General features: G+C 47.4%; 1 protein-coding gene across 1 annotated transcript in view; it reads right to left on the reverse strand.

Annotated features, from left to right (window-relative positions):
- Nucleotides 1–15,000, reverse strand: part of LOC113822340 (proline-rich protein 36-like) — a 136,962-nt gene that overhangs the window by 29,396 nt on the left and 92,566 nt on the right. The gene's annotated exons all lie outside the window — the stretch shown is intronic.

Here is a 15,000-nt window from a genome sequence, read left to right on the forward strand (position 1 = left end):
CTATGTCTTCTTGACTATGACAACCGCAAAATGACTCTTCTGTCAGTGCTAAGTGTTAAGTATGTTACGTGTTGAGTGTGTTAAGTGTTAAGTGTGGTGACGTGCGCTTAATTGGTGTGTTATTTATAAGTGTTGCAAGTGTGTCCTCTGGTTTATTATTAAGGCTTTGGTGATGTGTTGTTGAGGGTGATTTTGCATTTTCTTTTTTTACGTGTTTATTCATTTTTATTTATTTATTTTGTTTTTCTTGCTTGTTTACGGTCCTTTTTTTTGTTTATTTCCTTTTCCTTTTTCATGTTTCTTCTCTTCTTCCTTTTCCTTCCTTCCCTCTCCCCCTCCCTCCCTTCCTTCTTCCTCCCCCTTTCTTCCCCACACCCCCTCCCTCCCTCCCTCCCCTCCTTCCTCCCTTCCATCCCTTCCCTTCTTCCTCCCTCCTCTCCCTTTCTCCCCCGCACCCCCTCCCCCTTTCTCCCTCACACCACCTTCCCTCCCTCCCCTCCCTTCCTCCCTCCCTCCCCCTCCCCCTCCCTCTCTCCCTCCCTCCCTCCCCCAAACGAAATGACAACCACCACTGACCCCCTCCTCCTTGAAGTAGCGAAGACGGCCTTCCCGCAAATAACTTTTCAGCTGTGCAAATACGAGTTCCACGCCGGGCAAGAAGGACGCAGAACAGAACAAGGGGAGAAGAACATGAACATTTGCCTTTGTTTGGGATATAAATAACTTTTTTTTTTTTTTTTTTAGTATTGTGTATTTGTTCTTTCGCTTTTTTATTCTTGTTTTTTTTTCTTCTTCGAATTACGATTTCTTGTACATTTTGTTTCGCTGTGTTATGTTGTTCTTTTGTTCTACGAAAAAAAAAGAAAAAAATCGCTGTTATTTGCTCTTCTTCTTGTTTGAATAACATCTTAGCGTTATTTACTTGTTCTAAATAACACGCCTTTGCCATTTTTTTCTGTTCATCTGTTCTCCTGAGTGATCACTCTCTTCCCCTCTCGATTTTCTGTTTGTTTGTTTATTTTCTTAAGATTTTATTTTTTAAAGTTTTAAAACATCTGGGGCGTTTTAAATATTTTTTCTTTCTCTTCTATCTCTCGTCTTCCTTGCACTTTATTCTTCTTTTATTTTATCGCTTGATTTCGTCATTTTAGGAATTTGCTTAACTTGATCGCTTTCGAATATTTTTTTTTCTTTTCTATTTCAACATGTCCCCTCTCCTCCTCCTTCTTCTTCTTCTTCTTCTTCTTCTTCTTCTTCTTCTTCTTCTTCTTCTTCTTCTTCTTCTTCTTCTTCTTCTTCTTCTTCTCCTTCTTCTTCTTCTTCTTCTTCTTCTTCTCCTTCTCCCCCTCCGTTTCCTCTTTCTCCTCCTCCTCCCTTTCACGCCATCCTCTTCTTCCTCTTCCTCCCCTTCCTGTTGCTGCTCCTTCCCTTCCTCCTCCTCCTCTCCCTGTCCCCCCTCCCGCTTCCTCATCCTCTTCTTTTCCTTTTCCTCCTCCTCCTCCTCCTTCTTCTTGTCCTCTTCTTCTCCTTCTCCTTCTCCTTATTATTATTATTATTATTATTATTATTATTATTATTATTATTATTATTATCATTATTATTATTATCATTATCATTATCATTATCATTATCATTATCATTATCATTATCATTATCATTATCATTATTATTATTATTATTATTATTATTATTATTATTATTTCTCCTCCTCCTACTTCTCCTCCTGCCCCCCCCTTCTCCTTCTCCTCCTCCTGCCCCCTTCTCCTCCTCCTGCCTTTTTGCCCTTCTCCTCCCTGCCTGCCCCCTTCTCCTCCTCCTGCCCCCCCCCTTCTCCTCCCCCTCTCCCTCCCCCGCCAACACACACACGTCGCCCCAAAACTTTCCCACACTTGGAGTGGTTTCAATTCTCGAAAAGTAACACATAAAACTTTCTTTTTAATGTACTTTCCATTCTGCCCCTGATATATGATTCATATAAATGCATTATGCAAGTGATTTAAGACACGATCTGTGTATTTCATTTTCTCTATATCTTATCGTTATTGCTGTGTGTGTCTGGTATTCTTTTTTTTCTCTCTTTTTCTTCGTGTTTTTGTCTGTTTGTCTGTCTGTTTTTTGCAATTTATTTATTTATTTTCTTATTTTTCTTTTCCTTTTCCTTTTCCTTTTCCTTTTCCTTTCCCTCTCTCTCTCTCTCTCTCTCTCTCTCTCTCTCTCTCTCTCTCTCTCTCTCTCTCTCTCTCTCTCTCTCGCTCTCGCTCTCGCTCTCGCTCTCGCTCTCGCTCTCGCTCTCGCTCTCGCTCTCGCTCTCGCTCTCGCTCTCTCTCGCTCTCTCGCTCTCTCGCTCTCTCGCTCTCTCGCTCTCGCTCTCTCGCTCTCGCTCTCGCTCTCTCGCTCTCGCTCTCGCGCTCTCGCTCGCGATCTCGATCTCGCGCTCGCTCTCGCTCTCGCTCTCGCTCTCGCTCTCTCTCTCTCGCTCTCTCTCGCTCGCTCTCGCTCTCTCTCGCTCGCTCGCTCTCGCTCTCTCTCTCTCGCTCGCTCTCGCTCTCGCTCTCGCTCTCGCTCTCGCTCTCGCTCTCGCTCTCGCTCTCGCTCTCGCTCTGCCTCCTCCTTACCCCTCCCTTTCTTCCTCCCTCTCCTCCATCCTCCCCCCCCCCCCTCCCCTCCAATCTCTCTCATCCCTCCCCCAATTTTAATTCCGAGGAAAATTTCGGTTTGTGTCCGTTCAGGTATTTGCATATTCTTTTTTTTTTCTTTTTCTCCCTTCAACCCCTCCCCCCTTTACCGAAAATCCCCTCGCAACAAGGACCATTATGTCGGATTACGTCAGGATTTTTGCTGAATAGATAGATAGATAGAGGGACAGATAGATTATATATATATATATATATATATATATATATATATATATATATATATATATATATATATATATATATATATATATATATATATATGAGAGAGAGTGAGAGAGAGAGAGAGAGAGAGAGAGAGAGAGAGAAGAGAGAGAGAGAGAAGAGAGAGAGAGAGAAGAGAGGAAGAGAAGAAGAAGAGCAGATAGTGAACAGAGACAACGAGAGAGAAGGAGAAGGAAACAGGCTTGAACAGACAGACAGAGAGAGACAACGAGAGAGAGAGGGAGAGATACAAGATAGAGAGATAGATTGATAGATTGATAGGTAAAGAGACAGAGATATAGATAGGTACAAGGTAAAGAGAGAGACAGATTGATAGATAGATAGATATACTGATCTAAATAGATAGATATATAGATAAGTAGACAGACTGATATTCAGATGAAAGTTGGAGTTTAAACTAACCCTACACACAGAAATGCGCACATTCACAAACGCCTACATACGCACACGCACGCAAAGCAAGCCACACATACACAGACACACCTAAACCCACCCCCCTTACCATCCTTCCCTCCATCCCTTCTACGAAAAAAGACCCTCCTCTCCCCCCACCCCTTCTTTTACCTCCACCCCTTCTACGGAAAAAAAAACATCCTCTTCCCCCCACCCCCATTTCCACTTCCTCCCCCCAACCCCCAACGCATAATCCCCCATACCCCCTCTCCCTCCAGCCCACCCCAGCCCCCCAACATAAATCCACATACCTCACACCCTCCCCTCCTCCCCTCAGTCCCCTTTTTCCCCACCCAACATAAATCCCACACATACCCCCTCCCTCCTCCGCAGCCCTCCCCCCACCCCCACCCCAACATAAATCCACATACCCCCTCCCCTCCCTCCCTCCAGAACCCCCCTGCCCCCCAACACCCGAACATAAATCCACATGCCTCCCTCCCCTCCCCCTCCAGCCCCCCCGCCCCCACCCCCACACCCCCCAACATAAATCCACATACCCCCCTCCCTTCCTCCCTCCAGTCCCCCTCCCCATCCCACCCTCCTCCTCCCTCCCTCCAGCCCCCCAACATAAATCCACATACCCCCCTCCCCTCCCTCCCTCCAGTCCCTCCCCCCAGCCCCCAACATAAATCCACATACCCCTCCTCCCCTCCACCCTCCAACCCCCACCACCCCCCAACACCCCAACATAAATCCACATACCCCCTCCTCCCTCCACCCCCCAGCCCCCAGGCCCACCCAACATAAATCCACATACCCCCTCCCTCCTCCAGCCCCCCGCCCCCAACATAAGAAATCCATATACCCCCTCCCTCCAGCCCCCCAACATAAATCCACATACCCTACCCCTCCCCTCCTCCCTCCAGCCCCCCCCCATCCCCAGGCCCCACACCCCCCAACATAAATCCACATACCCCCTCCTCCCTCCAGTCCCTCCACCCGTCCCACCCCCCAACATAAATCCACATACCCCCCTCCCCTCCCCTCCCTCCAGCCACCCACCACCCCAACCCCCCAACATAAATCCACAAACCCCCCTCCCTTCCTCCCTCCCCACCCCAACCTACCCTCCTCCCCTCAGCCCCCCTACATAAATCCACATACCCCCTCCTCCCTCCAACCCCACCCCCACACCCCCAACATAAATCCACACAGACGCGAAACGAGAGCGGCTCGCCACATGCCGATCCGCAGTCGCTAATGCCCTTCCTCTCTTCAAGCTGACGACTTCATTATCCGGTCCAGCGGTCGTCCTCTCTATTCTCTATTCTCTTCCTCTTTACTCGTTCTCGTTCTCGTCCTAGGTCTCCTCTTCCTCCCCGTTCTTCCTTTTCTCCTTTTTTTCTTCTTCGTCTTCTTTTTTCGTGTTTTTCTCCTTCTTTCTTTCTTTTTCTTCTCCTTCTCCTTCTCCTTCTCCTTCTCCTTCTCCTTCCTCCTTCTCCTTCTTCTTCTTCTTCTCCTTCTCCTTCTCCTTCCTCTTCTTCTTCTCCTTCTCCTTCTCCTTCTCCTTCTTCTTCTTCTTCTTCTTCTTCTTCTTCTTCTTCTTCTTCTTCTTCTTCTTCGTCTTCGTCTTCGTCTTCCTCTTCTTCTTCTTCTTCTTCTTCTTCTTCTTCTTCTTCTTCTGCTTCTTCTTATCATTATTATGATAATCATTATAATTACTATTATAATCATTAATTATTATTCTCCTTCTTCTTCTTCTTCTTCTCCCTCCTACTCGATTCTCTTCCCTTTCTTACGGTTTCTCTCAATCCCTTTCCTCGTAACTTTCACTGTATCTCTGTCTGTCTGCTTGTCTAAGTTTATCTGTCCGCCTGTCTTGTCGCCCTTTCTCTATTTCCTTATCGGCGTTGGCTTTCACTTTTCCCTCTTTTTTCTCCCCTCCGTTTTCTTGTCTCTTTCTCTACTCCTCTCCTCTGTCCTCTTCCCTCCGTCTCTTATCCCATTTCTCCTTCTCTTCCTTTTTCGCAGTACCTTTCCCACTCCCGCTCACCCTCTCCGTCTTCCCTCTCTTTCTTCCCCTCCACTCCCCTTCCCCCTATCGTTACCCTCTCCCTATCCTTCCTCCCCTTCACTCCCTTTCCCTCTCCCTCTCTTCCCCTCCACTACCCCTCTCCCTCTCTTTTCTCCCTCCCTTCTCCCTCTTCCCACTCCCAAACTCCCTCTCCCTCTCTTTCCTCTCCACCCCTTCTCCCTCTCCCTTTCGCCCTCCCCCTCCCCCACCTCCCTCTCCCCAAACTCCCTCTCCCTCTCTTCCCCTCTCGCCCCCTCTCCCTCTCCTTTCCCCCTCCCCCTCCCCCAGCTCCCCCTCCCACTCACCCTTTCTTCCCCTTACTTCCAAAATACACAATATAATAATCGCTGAACGACCCTTTCTCCCCTTAAAAAAAAAAAGAAATGAAAAAAAAGAGAGAGAGAAAAAAAAAAAACATAGTTTCCCAAGACATAAACAATTACTTTTCTCTCTCTTTCTTTCTTGTCTTTTTTTTTTTCTTCTTCTTTTTATTCTTGAGTAACTTGTCGGAATCTTAGACTGCTGTGTTGCACTATGAATAAAAGAGTGAGGAGGGGGAGGGGGGTGGACTGAGGGGGAGGGAGACGAGAAGAGTGGAGAGGAGAAGAGGGAGAGGGAAAGTGGAGAGGAGAAGAGTGGGAGGAAGGAGGAGGAGGGAGGAAAGGAGGAGGAAGAAGAGGAGGAGAGAGAGAGAAGGGAGGAGAGAGAGAGAGAGAGACAGACAGAGAGAGAGAGAGAAAGAGAGGAGGAAGGGAGGGAGAGAAAGAGAGAGAGAGAAGAAGAAAGAAAGAAAGAGAAAAAAAAGAAAAGAAAGAGAAAGACAAACAAATAAACCACAGAAACACCCCCATACAAAAACAAACAACAAACCCTCAACCCTCCCCCTCCCCTCCCCACAATCGATAACCAACAAAACACCAAACACCAACAAAAGAAATCGAAACAAAAAAAACAAGAGACAATAAACAAAAGAGGATCAGAGACCACCACGAGAGGCTTCCCTCCGCCGACAAAGAATCCCCGACCCTTCCCGCCACGCGAGACAAAGGGATTTCGCGCCAACCAGGTATAAGGAACAAGGCGGGTTGGCGGGAATGCCTCTCTCTCTCTATCTATCTATCTTCTCTATTTCTCTATCTTCTCTATTTCTCTATTTCTCTATCTTCTCTATCTTCTCTCTCTCTCTCTCTCTCTCTCTCTCTCTCTCTCTCTCTCTCTCTCTCTCTCTCTCTCTCTCTCTCTCTCTCTCTCTCTATCTATCTATCTCTATCTATCTATCTATCTATTTATCTATCTTCTCTATCGATCTATCTTCTCTATCGATCTATCTTCTCTATCGATCTATCTTCTCTATCTCTCTATCTTCTTTATCTCTCTATCTAATCTTCTTTATCTCTCTATCTATCCATCTTCTTTTTCTCTCCATCTATCTATCTTCTTTATCTCTCTATCTATCTTCTTTATCTCTCTATCTATCTTCTCAATCTCTCTATCTACCTCTCTTCTCTATCTTTTCTCTCTCTTCTCTCTCTCTTTCAGCTTCTCCCTTTTTCTACTTTCTTCTTGTTCTTCCTATAATTATTTTCTTATTATCATTTCTTGTTCCTTTTCTTTATTCTGACAAGAGTTGACGGAATTGTCCTCATATTTCGTTTTCCAATTTTTATCTAATTTTGTTGTTCTCCTCCTTCTTGTTCTTGTTCTTGTTCTTTTTCTCTCCTTTTCCTTCTCCTCCCCCTCCCCCCTCCGCTACTTCATCCTCCCCTTCCTCCTCCTCCTCCAAATCTACCTCGACTACCTCCTCTAAATCCACCTCCTCCGCACCTCACCTCTCCTCTCCTCCACTCCCCCCCTCCTCCTCCTCCTCCTCCTCCTCCTCCTCCTCCTCCTCCTCCCTCTCCTCCTCCTCCTCCCTCCTCCTCTCCTCTCTCCACCTCCTCCTCCTCCTCCTTCCCCCTCTTTTTCCCTATAATAAAAGCCTTGTTCGCTGTTTTTACGCCCATGTTCGTCACTCATGGTCCTTCTCTCTCTCTCTCTCTCTCTCTCTCTCTCTCTCTCTCTCTCTCTCTCTCTCTCTCTCTCTCTCTCTCTCTCTCTCTCTCTCTCTCTCTCTCTCTCTCTTTCGCTCTCTCTCTCTCTCTGCTCTCTCTCACTCCCACTCTCTCTCACTCACTCTCTCTCACTCACTCTCTCTCTCTCTCTCTCTCACTCACTCTCTCTCACTCCTCTCTCTCTCTTGCTCTCTCTCCACTCTCTCCCCTTCCTTTCTCCTTTCCCCCTCTCTCTCTCTCTTACAGTACTTCTACTGCCGTTATCACCATGTGTCATCATCATCCCCAAATCCTCGTCCTTCTCTCCCTCTCCCTCTCTCCTCCCTCCCTTCCCCCCCTCCCCCTCACATTGCAAAAACCGTCATGCTCTGTCCCTCTCCCCCACCTCCGCCCTGCTCCCCCCCAACCATATGTGGTCATGGCCGCTGTTTTGCGCCCATGTTCACCGCCCACGAGTGCTGGGACGTGGGCGGGGTGATGTAGGCGGGGGTGGGTTGGTTGATTTTTGTTTCTACTTTCTCTCTCTCTCTCTGTCACTATCTCTCTCTATCTCTGTCTCTCTCTCTTTTTCTCTCTGTCTCTTTCTCTCTCTCTCTCTCTCTCTCTCTCTCTTTCTTTCTCTCTCTCTCTCTCTGTCTCTCTTTCTTTCTCTCTCTCTCTCTCTCTCTCTCTCTCTCTCTCTCTCTCTCTCTCTCTCTCTCTCTCTCTTTCGCTCTCTCTCTCTTTCTCTGTCTGCCTGTCTATCTGTTTGTCTCTGTCTTTCTCTCTCTCTCTCTCTCTCTCTCTCTCTCTCTCTCTCTCTCTCTCTCTCTCTCGCTCTCTGCTCACTGCTCACTCACTCACTCACTCACTCACTCACTCACTCACTCACTCACTCACTCACTCTCTTTCTTTCTTTCTTTCTTTCTTTCTTTCTTTCTTTCTTTCTTTCTCTCTCTCTCTCTCTCTCTCTCTACAGAATCAACAGTACCTAACAGTGCCAACCAGTGCCTTAGAGTGCAATACAGTGTCGTCCAAATGCAGCAAACAGACGCGACCCGAATCAGACCCTTTGTGCAATTCTGACAACAAAAACAGCTTGCAACATTGTCAACATGCATTACGTTGCAAGTAAAATCAGGAAGTTAGCTCGGATGTTGCAATGATCTTAATTATAGTGTTGTGTTGTCTTGATTATTTTAATAGTTTATCTTTCTTTGTCTTTATTTTTTTTCTTATCTTCTTTATCTTTCTTCTACGTATTGATTTCGTTCTTTTCGTTTACTCAAAAAAGAGATGGGGGGGGGTTGAGGTAATGGGGATGATAACAATAACACATAACATTAATGACAGTAATAGTAATAGTGGCGATTAAAAAAAATGAAATAAATAAATATATAAATGCTACAAGATGAAGAAGAAGAAAACAATATGGAACCAAAGCAAAACAAGGAAAAAAACAAAAGTCGAAAAAAGTCCTAGACCAAAATGAGAAGAAAACGAGGAAAACGACAAAAAACAACAACTTCCAAACAAGGAAAACGGCAAGGACACGCCGACGCGACACCGAGAGAGAGAGAGAGAGAGAGAGAGAAGAAGAAGAAGAAGAAGAAGAAGAAGAAGAAGAAGAGAAGAGAGAGAGAGAGAAGAGAGAGAGAGAATGAGAGAGAGAGAGTTTTGCTTTTTTAGTTTTCGGGAGGAGGGAGAGGAGGAGGGTGAGGAAGGAAAGAGGAGAGAGAGAGAGAGAGAGAGAGAGAGAGAGAGAGAGAGAGAGAGAGAGAGAGAGAGAGAGAGAGAAGAGAGAGAGAAGAGGAGAGAATGAGAGAGAGAGAGAGAGAGAGAAAGATGAGAGAAGAGAATGAGAGAGAGAGAGAGAGAGTTTTGCTTTTGATTTTTCGGGAGGGAGGAGGGAGGGGGAGGAAGAAGTGAGAGAGAGAGAGAGAGAGAGAGAGAGAGAGAGAGAGAGAGAGAGAGAGAGAGAGAGAGAGAGAGAGAGAGAGAGAGAGAGAGAGAGAGAGAGAGAGAGAGACAGACAGACAGACAGACAGACAGACAGACAGACAGAAACGGAGACAGAGAGAGCCAGACAGATAGACAGACAGAGACAGAGAGAGAGAGAGAGAGAGAGAAAGCACCAAGGAGACAGACAGAAAGGAGAGAGAGAAACAGAGAAACTGAGAGACAGACAGAGAGAGCACGCGAAGGAGACAGACAGAAAAAAGAGAGAGAGAGAGCCGACGACAAACGCAACGCAAACAAACAGGAACCAGAGAAAGATGGAGAAAACTCATTCACAGAGACGGATGTGTGGGCGTGACGTCATTCGGCGGGAGAGGGGGGAGGGAGGGGAAGGGGTTGGAGGAAGGAGTGAGGGAAGCGAAAGGAAAGGAGGGGAGGGGGGAGGAGAGGAGAGGGGAGGGGAGGAGAAGGAGAAGAAGAAAATCAAGAAAAATAAGAAGGAGAGGAAGAGAGAGTGGGAGAGAAAAGATTCAAAAGGAAGTCGAAAAGAAAAGAAAAGAAAACAAATAATATACAAGAAAGAGAAAAGGGAGAAAGAGGAGATGAGACAACCTTTTTATTGGCCAAGCTAAATCCCGCCCCTCTTGCACGCCCTCTCTGCCGTCTTCACCTCCTCCTCCTTCTTCTTTCTTCTTCTCCTTCTTTCTCTTCTTTTATTCTTCTTCTCCTTCCTTATCCTTCTTCCTTTTCTTTTCTTCTTCTCATTCTTTCTTCTTCTTCCTCTTCTTTTATTCTTAATCTCCGTCTTTCTTCTTCTTCTTCTCCTTCTTCTCTTCTTCTCGTTCTTTCTTCTTCTTTTCTTCTTCTTCCTCCTCTTCCTCCTCATTTCTTCTCCTTCTCCTCCTCCCCTCCCCCTCCTCCAGAAATTGCCTTCTCGTCTCATCACCGCCCTCCTTATATCAATTTTTGGCTCATACTATTTCATCATAACTATATAGGCCTATGGACTTACCGTTGTCCTCATCATTACTAATAATATTGCTACTCGTGCGACAATAATAACAATAATTATCATTATAATTATCGTTATCATCATTTTCATTACTATTATCATTATCATTATTATTACTATTATCATTATTATTATTATTACTATTTCATTATCATTACTATTACTATTATCATTATCATTATTATTACTATCAAAATTATTACCATTACGACTACTACTAGTAATGGCAATTATTATCATTATTTCTCTAACAATCATTAAATATCATCATCATTACTGCTGTTGTTGTTTTGCAGTTATCATTAAATTATTATCCTCATTGTCCTTTGTATACGATGATCTTTCTCTCATCCTCTCCTGTTCTTCCTTCTTTCCTTCTCTCCTATACGCCATCAATCGCTCCCTCCCTCTCTCCCTCTTCCTCAGTCCCCTCACATGTGTTTTTTATCTTCCTCTTTCTCTTCCTCTTTTTTCCCCTCCTCCTCTCCCTCTCCCTCCTCCTATTTCCTCTCCCTCTCCTTCTCCGTCTTCCTCCTCCTCTTTTCTCCGTCTTCTTCCTCCTCCTCTTTTCTCTCCTTCTTCCTCCTCCTCTTTTCTCTCCCTTCCTCCTCCTTTTCTCTCCCTCTCTCTCCATCTCTCTCCTCCTATTTCCTCTCCCTCTCATTCTTCTCCCTCCTCCTCCCCCTCTCCGTCTCCTCCTTCCTTCCTCTCCTCATACCCCTCTTCTCCTTCCCCCACCCCCTCCTCCACCCTCCAACACCCACCCCACCCCCTCCCCACCTCCAACACCCCCTCCCCCTCCCCATCCCACCTCCTCCTCCTCTTCTCCTGATGAAAGAAACATCATTTAAAAGGACCATTGCCTTGGACAAGACGGCTGCCTTTTATTTTCTTTTTTTTCTCTCTCTCTCTTTCTCTTTCTTTTTCTTTTTCTTGACCTTCACTCCCGGAGTACAACTTGGAAGGGCCTCCGGGCATGTTCTGCTTTGCCTATTGCCTTTCTTCGTTGCCTCTTTTCTTACTTCCTTTCTTTCTTACTTTCTCTTTTCTCTTTCTTTATCTATTTCTTTCTTTCTGTCTCTACTTTCCCTATTGCTACCTTTTCTTTATTTATTTTCTCTCTTTATCCATTTCTTTCTCTCTGTCTCTACTTTCTCTATCGTCTTTCTTTATTGCTTATTTTTTCTTCATTACTTTCTCTTTTCTCTTTCTCTGTCCATGTCTCTCTTTCTTTACTTTCCCAATTGCCTCTCTTTCCTTCTCTTGTTTCTTTCGTTTCTTATTTTCTTCATTTCTTTCACTTTCACTTCATTTTTTTCACTATCTCTTCCTTCCTTTCTTTGTGTTTTTCCTTTAATTCTTTCTTTCCTTTCTTTCACTATTTCTGTCCTCTCTATCCTTTCCTTCACTTTCTCTTCAATTCCTTTTATCTGACTCTAGACGCTTCGTGCATTTTCTTTTTCTCTCTTTCTTTCCTTTCTCACACATGAAACTTATCGCGTTTTCAGTTTTTCTTTCTTTCTATCACATTCTCCTTCTTCATACTCGTAATCCCACACTTGAATTTCTTCTTCTTCTTCTTCTTCTTCTTCCCCTTCCCTTCTTCTTCTTCTTCTTCTTCTTCTTCTTCTTCTTCTCAGTCCTCATCTACCTCGCATACCCTTCGCCCTCACTTTCTTTTATTCTTACCCTCTCCCTCACCTTCCCCTTTCCCTCCCCCCTCCCCCCTTCTTCTACCCTAACTCTCCCCTCTCTCCCCTCTTTTCCCCTCTTCCCTCACCTCACCCAACAACCCCCCACACCTAACTCTCCCCCTCTCCTCCCCCTCCTTTTCCCTCCCCCCTTCCCCAACAAGCCCCACACCTACTGCTCCCCTCTCCTCCCTCCTTTCCCCTCCCCCCAACAACCCACCCACACCTACCTCTCCCTCCTCTCCTCCTCCTCCTTTCCCTCTCCCCCAACAACCCCCTACACCTACACCTCTCCCCCTTCTCCTCCCCTCCTTTCCCTCCCCCAACAGCCCCCACAGCCACCTCCCCACCTCCTCCCTCCCCCCAACAACCCCCATTAACACCTACCTCTCCCCTCTCCTCCTCCTTTCCCTCCCCACCCAACAACCCCCACTACTGCTACCCTCTCCCCCTCTCTCCTCTCCTGCTTTTCCCCTCCCCGCCTCCCCCAACAACCCCCACACTTAATCGCCACTCTCCCCTCTGCCTCCTCCTCCTTTCCCCTCCCCCCTCCCCCAACAACCCCCACACCTAACCCTCTCCCCCTCTCTCCCCCCCTCCTTTCCCTCCCCTGCCTCCCCCCTAACAATCCCCACACCTAACTCTCCCCCTCTCCTCCCCTCCTCCTTCCCCTCCCCCCTCCCCCTAACAATCCCCACACCTAACTCTCCGCCTCTCCTCCCCCCCCTTTTTTCTCCACTCATCAAAGAAAAAATGGCGCCTTTTTCTCTCAACATTTCCAATTCGTCCCCAGCTAGGCATGCGCACTTTCAATAATTTTCCACGCGGCGCAGAACAAACAAAAAAGAAGAAAAAAAGAAAAAGATGAAAAGAAAGAAAGAAAAAAGAAAAAAAGATAAAAAGAAAGAAAGAAAAAAGAAAAAGATAAGGACTCCAAAGCGACTTTTTCTTTCTCTGTTCTTTCACCTTTTTCTCTTCTCTTTACGCTTGCTTCTTTCTTTCCTACTTTTTTTCTTTCTTTCTTTCTTTCTTTCTCTCTCTCTCTCTCTCTCCCTCTCTCGTTCTTATTTTGTATATCCTTCTTTGCTTTTTCGTTTCTCGTTCTTTTGCTGGTTTGCTTTTTTGTTTTTCTTTTTTCGTTCTTTCTCTCCTCCTTTTTTCTATCTTTCTCTCGTCCCCGCTCTTCTATCCTCTATGACGTCACAGAGAGAGAGAGAGAGAGAGAGAGAGAGAGAGAGAGAGAGAGAGAGAGAGAGAGAGAGAGAGAGAGAGAGAGAGAGAGAGAGAGAGAGAGAGAGAGAGAGAGAGAGAGAGAGAGAGAGAGAGAGAGAGAGAGAGAGAGAGAGAGAGAGAGAGAGAGAGAGAGAGAGAGAGAGAGAGAGAGAGAGAGAGAGAGAGAGAGAGAGAGAGAGAGAGAGAGAGAGAGAGAGAGAGACAGAGAGAGACAGAGAGCCAGAGAGAAGGGGGTGAGGGAAAGAGAGAGAGAGAGGCAGACAGACAGAGAGAGAGAGAGAGAGAGAGAGAGAGAGAGAGAGAGAGAGAGAGAGAGAGAGAGAGAGAGAGAGAGAGAGAGAGCGACCCACTTAACCTCGTCACCCAAACCAGCACAACACAAAATCACCATAAAGATACCCGTATGTGCTGCTTCCCCTCCCAGACCCCAGACCCCTTCCCCCTTCCCCCTTCCTCTTCTCCCTTCTCCCATTCCCCTTCTTCCCCCTTTCTTCCCATTTCCTCTTCTCCCTTCTCCCATTCCCCTTCTTCCTCCCCCTTCTCCCATTTCCCTCCCAGACCCCTTTCCCCCTTTCCCCTTTCCCCTCCTCCTCCCCCTCCTTCCCTCTTTCACCCCTTCCATCCATCCTCCCTCCCTCCCTCGCTCCCTGCCCTTCCTCCCTTCCTTCTTCCAGCCCCCTTCCGTCCTTCCCTCCTCACTCCCTTCCCTTCCTTCTTCCTTCCCTTCCTTCCCTCCCTTCCATCCATCCCATCCATCCCTCCTCCGTTCCATCCATCCTTCCTCCTCCCTCCTCCACCCCTTCCATCCTCCTTCCCTCCCTCTTCTATCCATCTTCCCCCTTCCATCCATCCATCCATCCATCCACCCTCCTTCCTTCCCTCCCTTCCTCCTCCACTTCCATCCATCTCCCATCCCCCCCTTCCATCCATCCCCCATCCCTCCCTTCCATCCCTCCTTCCCTCCCACCCCTTCCATCCCTCCATCCTCCCTCCCTCCCTTCCCTCCCTCCACCATCCTCCCTCCCTTCTCTCCCTCCCTTCCTTCTTCCTTCTTCCTCCTTCCTTCCTCTCTTCCTCCTCCAGCTCCTCCTAAGGGAAATCAAGAGGCGGCGCCACAATGACAGATCGTCCTGGGAATTTATTTTCCTGACGACGCTCTATTTAGCTGCTAGATGGGGGGGAGGAGGGGCTGAAGAGGAGGGGGGCGTAGTGAGGAGGAAGGGCGTGAGTGAGGGAGAAGGGGGGTGAGTGGGGGGAGAAGGGGGTGAGAGGAGGGAGAGAAGGAGACGAGGAGGGGGAGAAGGGTGGGGGAGGAGTAAGGGGGCAGGCGAGTGAGGGGAGAAGGGCGAGGGGGAGGGGTAGGAAGGGAGAGGTGAGGGGGTGGTGAGGAGGTGGGGCGGAAGTGGGGGGAGGAATGGGGGAAGGGGGAGGGTAGGAAGGGGGGCATGCGAGAACGAGAGGAGGAAGAGAGTGGTGAGAGGGAGGGGAGGAAAGGGGAGGGGGCGATAGGGAGGGGAGGAAGGGGACAGGAGGTGAGGGTAGGAAGGAGGGTAGTGAGGAGAAGGGTAGGAAGGGAGGTGAGTGGGCAGGCAGGCGACAGTGAGGGGAGGAAGGGGTGAGGGGGAGAGTAGGAAGAGGTGGTGAAAGGGTGGGGCGAGAGTGAGGGGAGTAAGGGGGGTGGTGAGAG

The sequence above is a fragment of the Penaeus vannamei genome, chromosome 7, assembly GCF_042767895.1.
Source record: "Penaeus vannamei isolate JL-2024 chromosome 7, ASM4276789v1, whole genome shotgun sequence".
In the NCBI taxonomy this organism is placed as follows: Eukaryota; Metazoa; Arthropoda; class Malacostraca; order Decapoda; family Penaeidae; genus Penaeus; species Penaeus vannamei.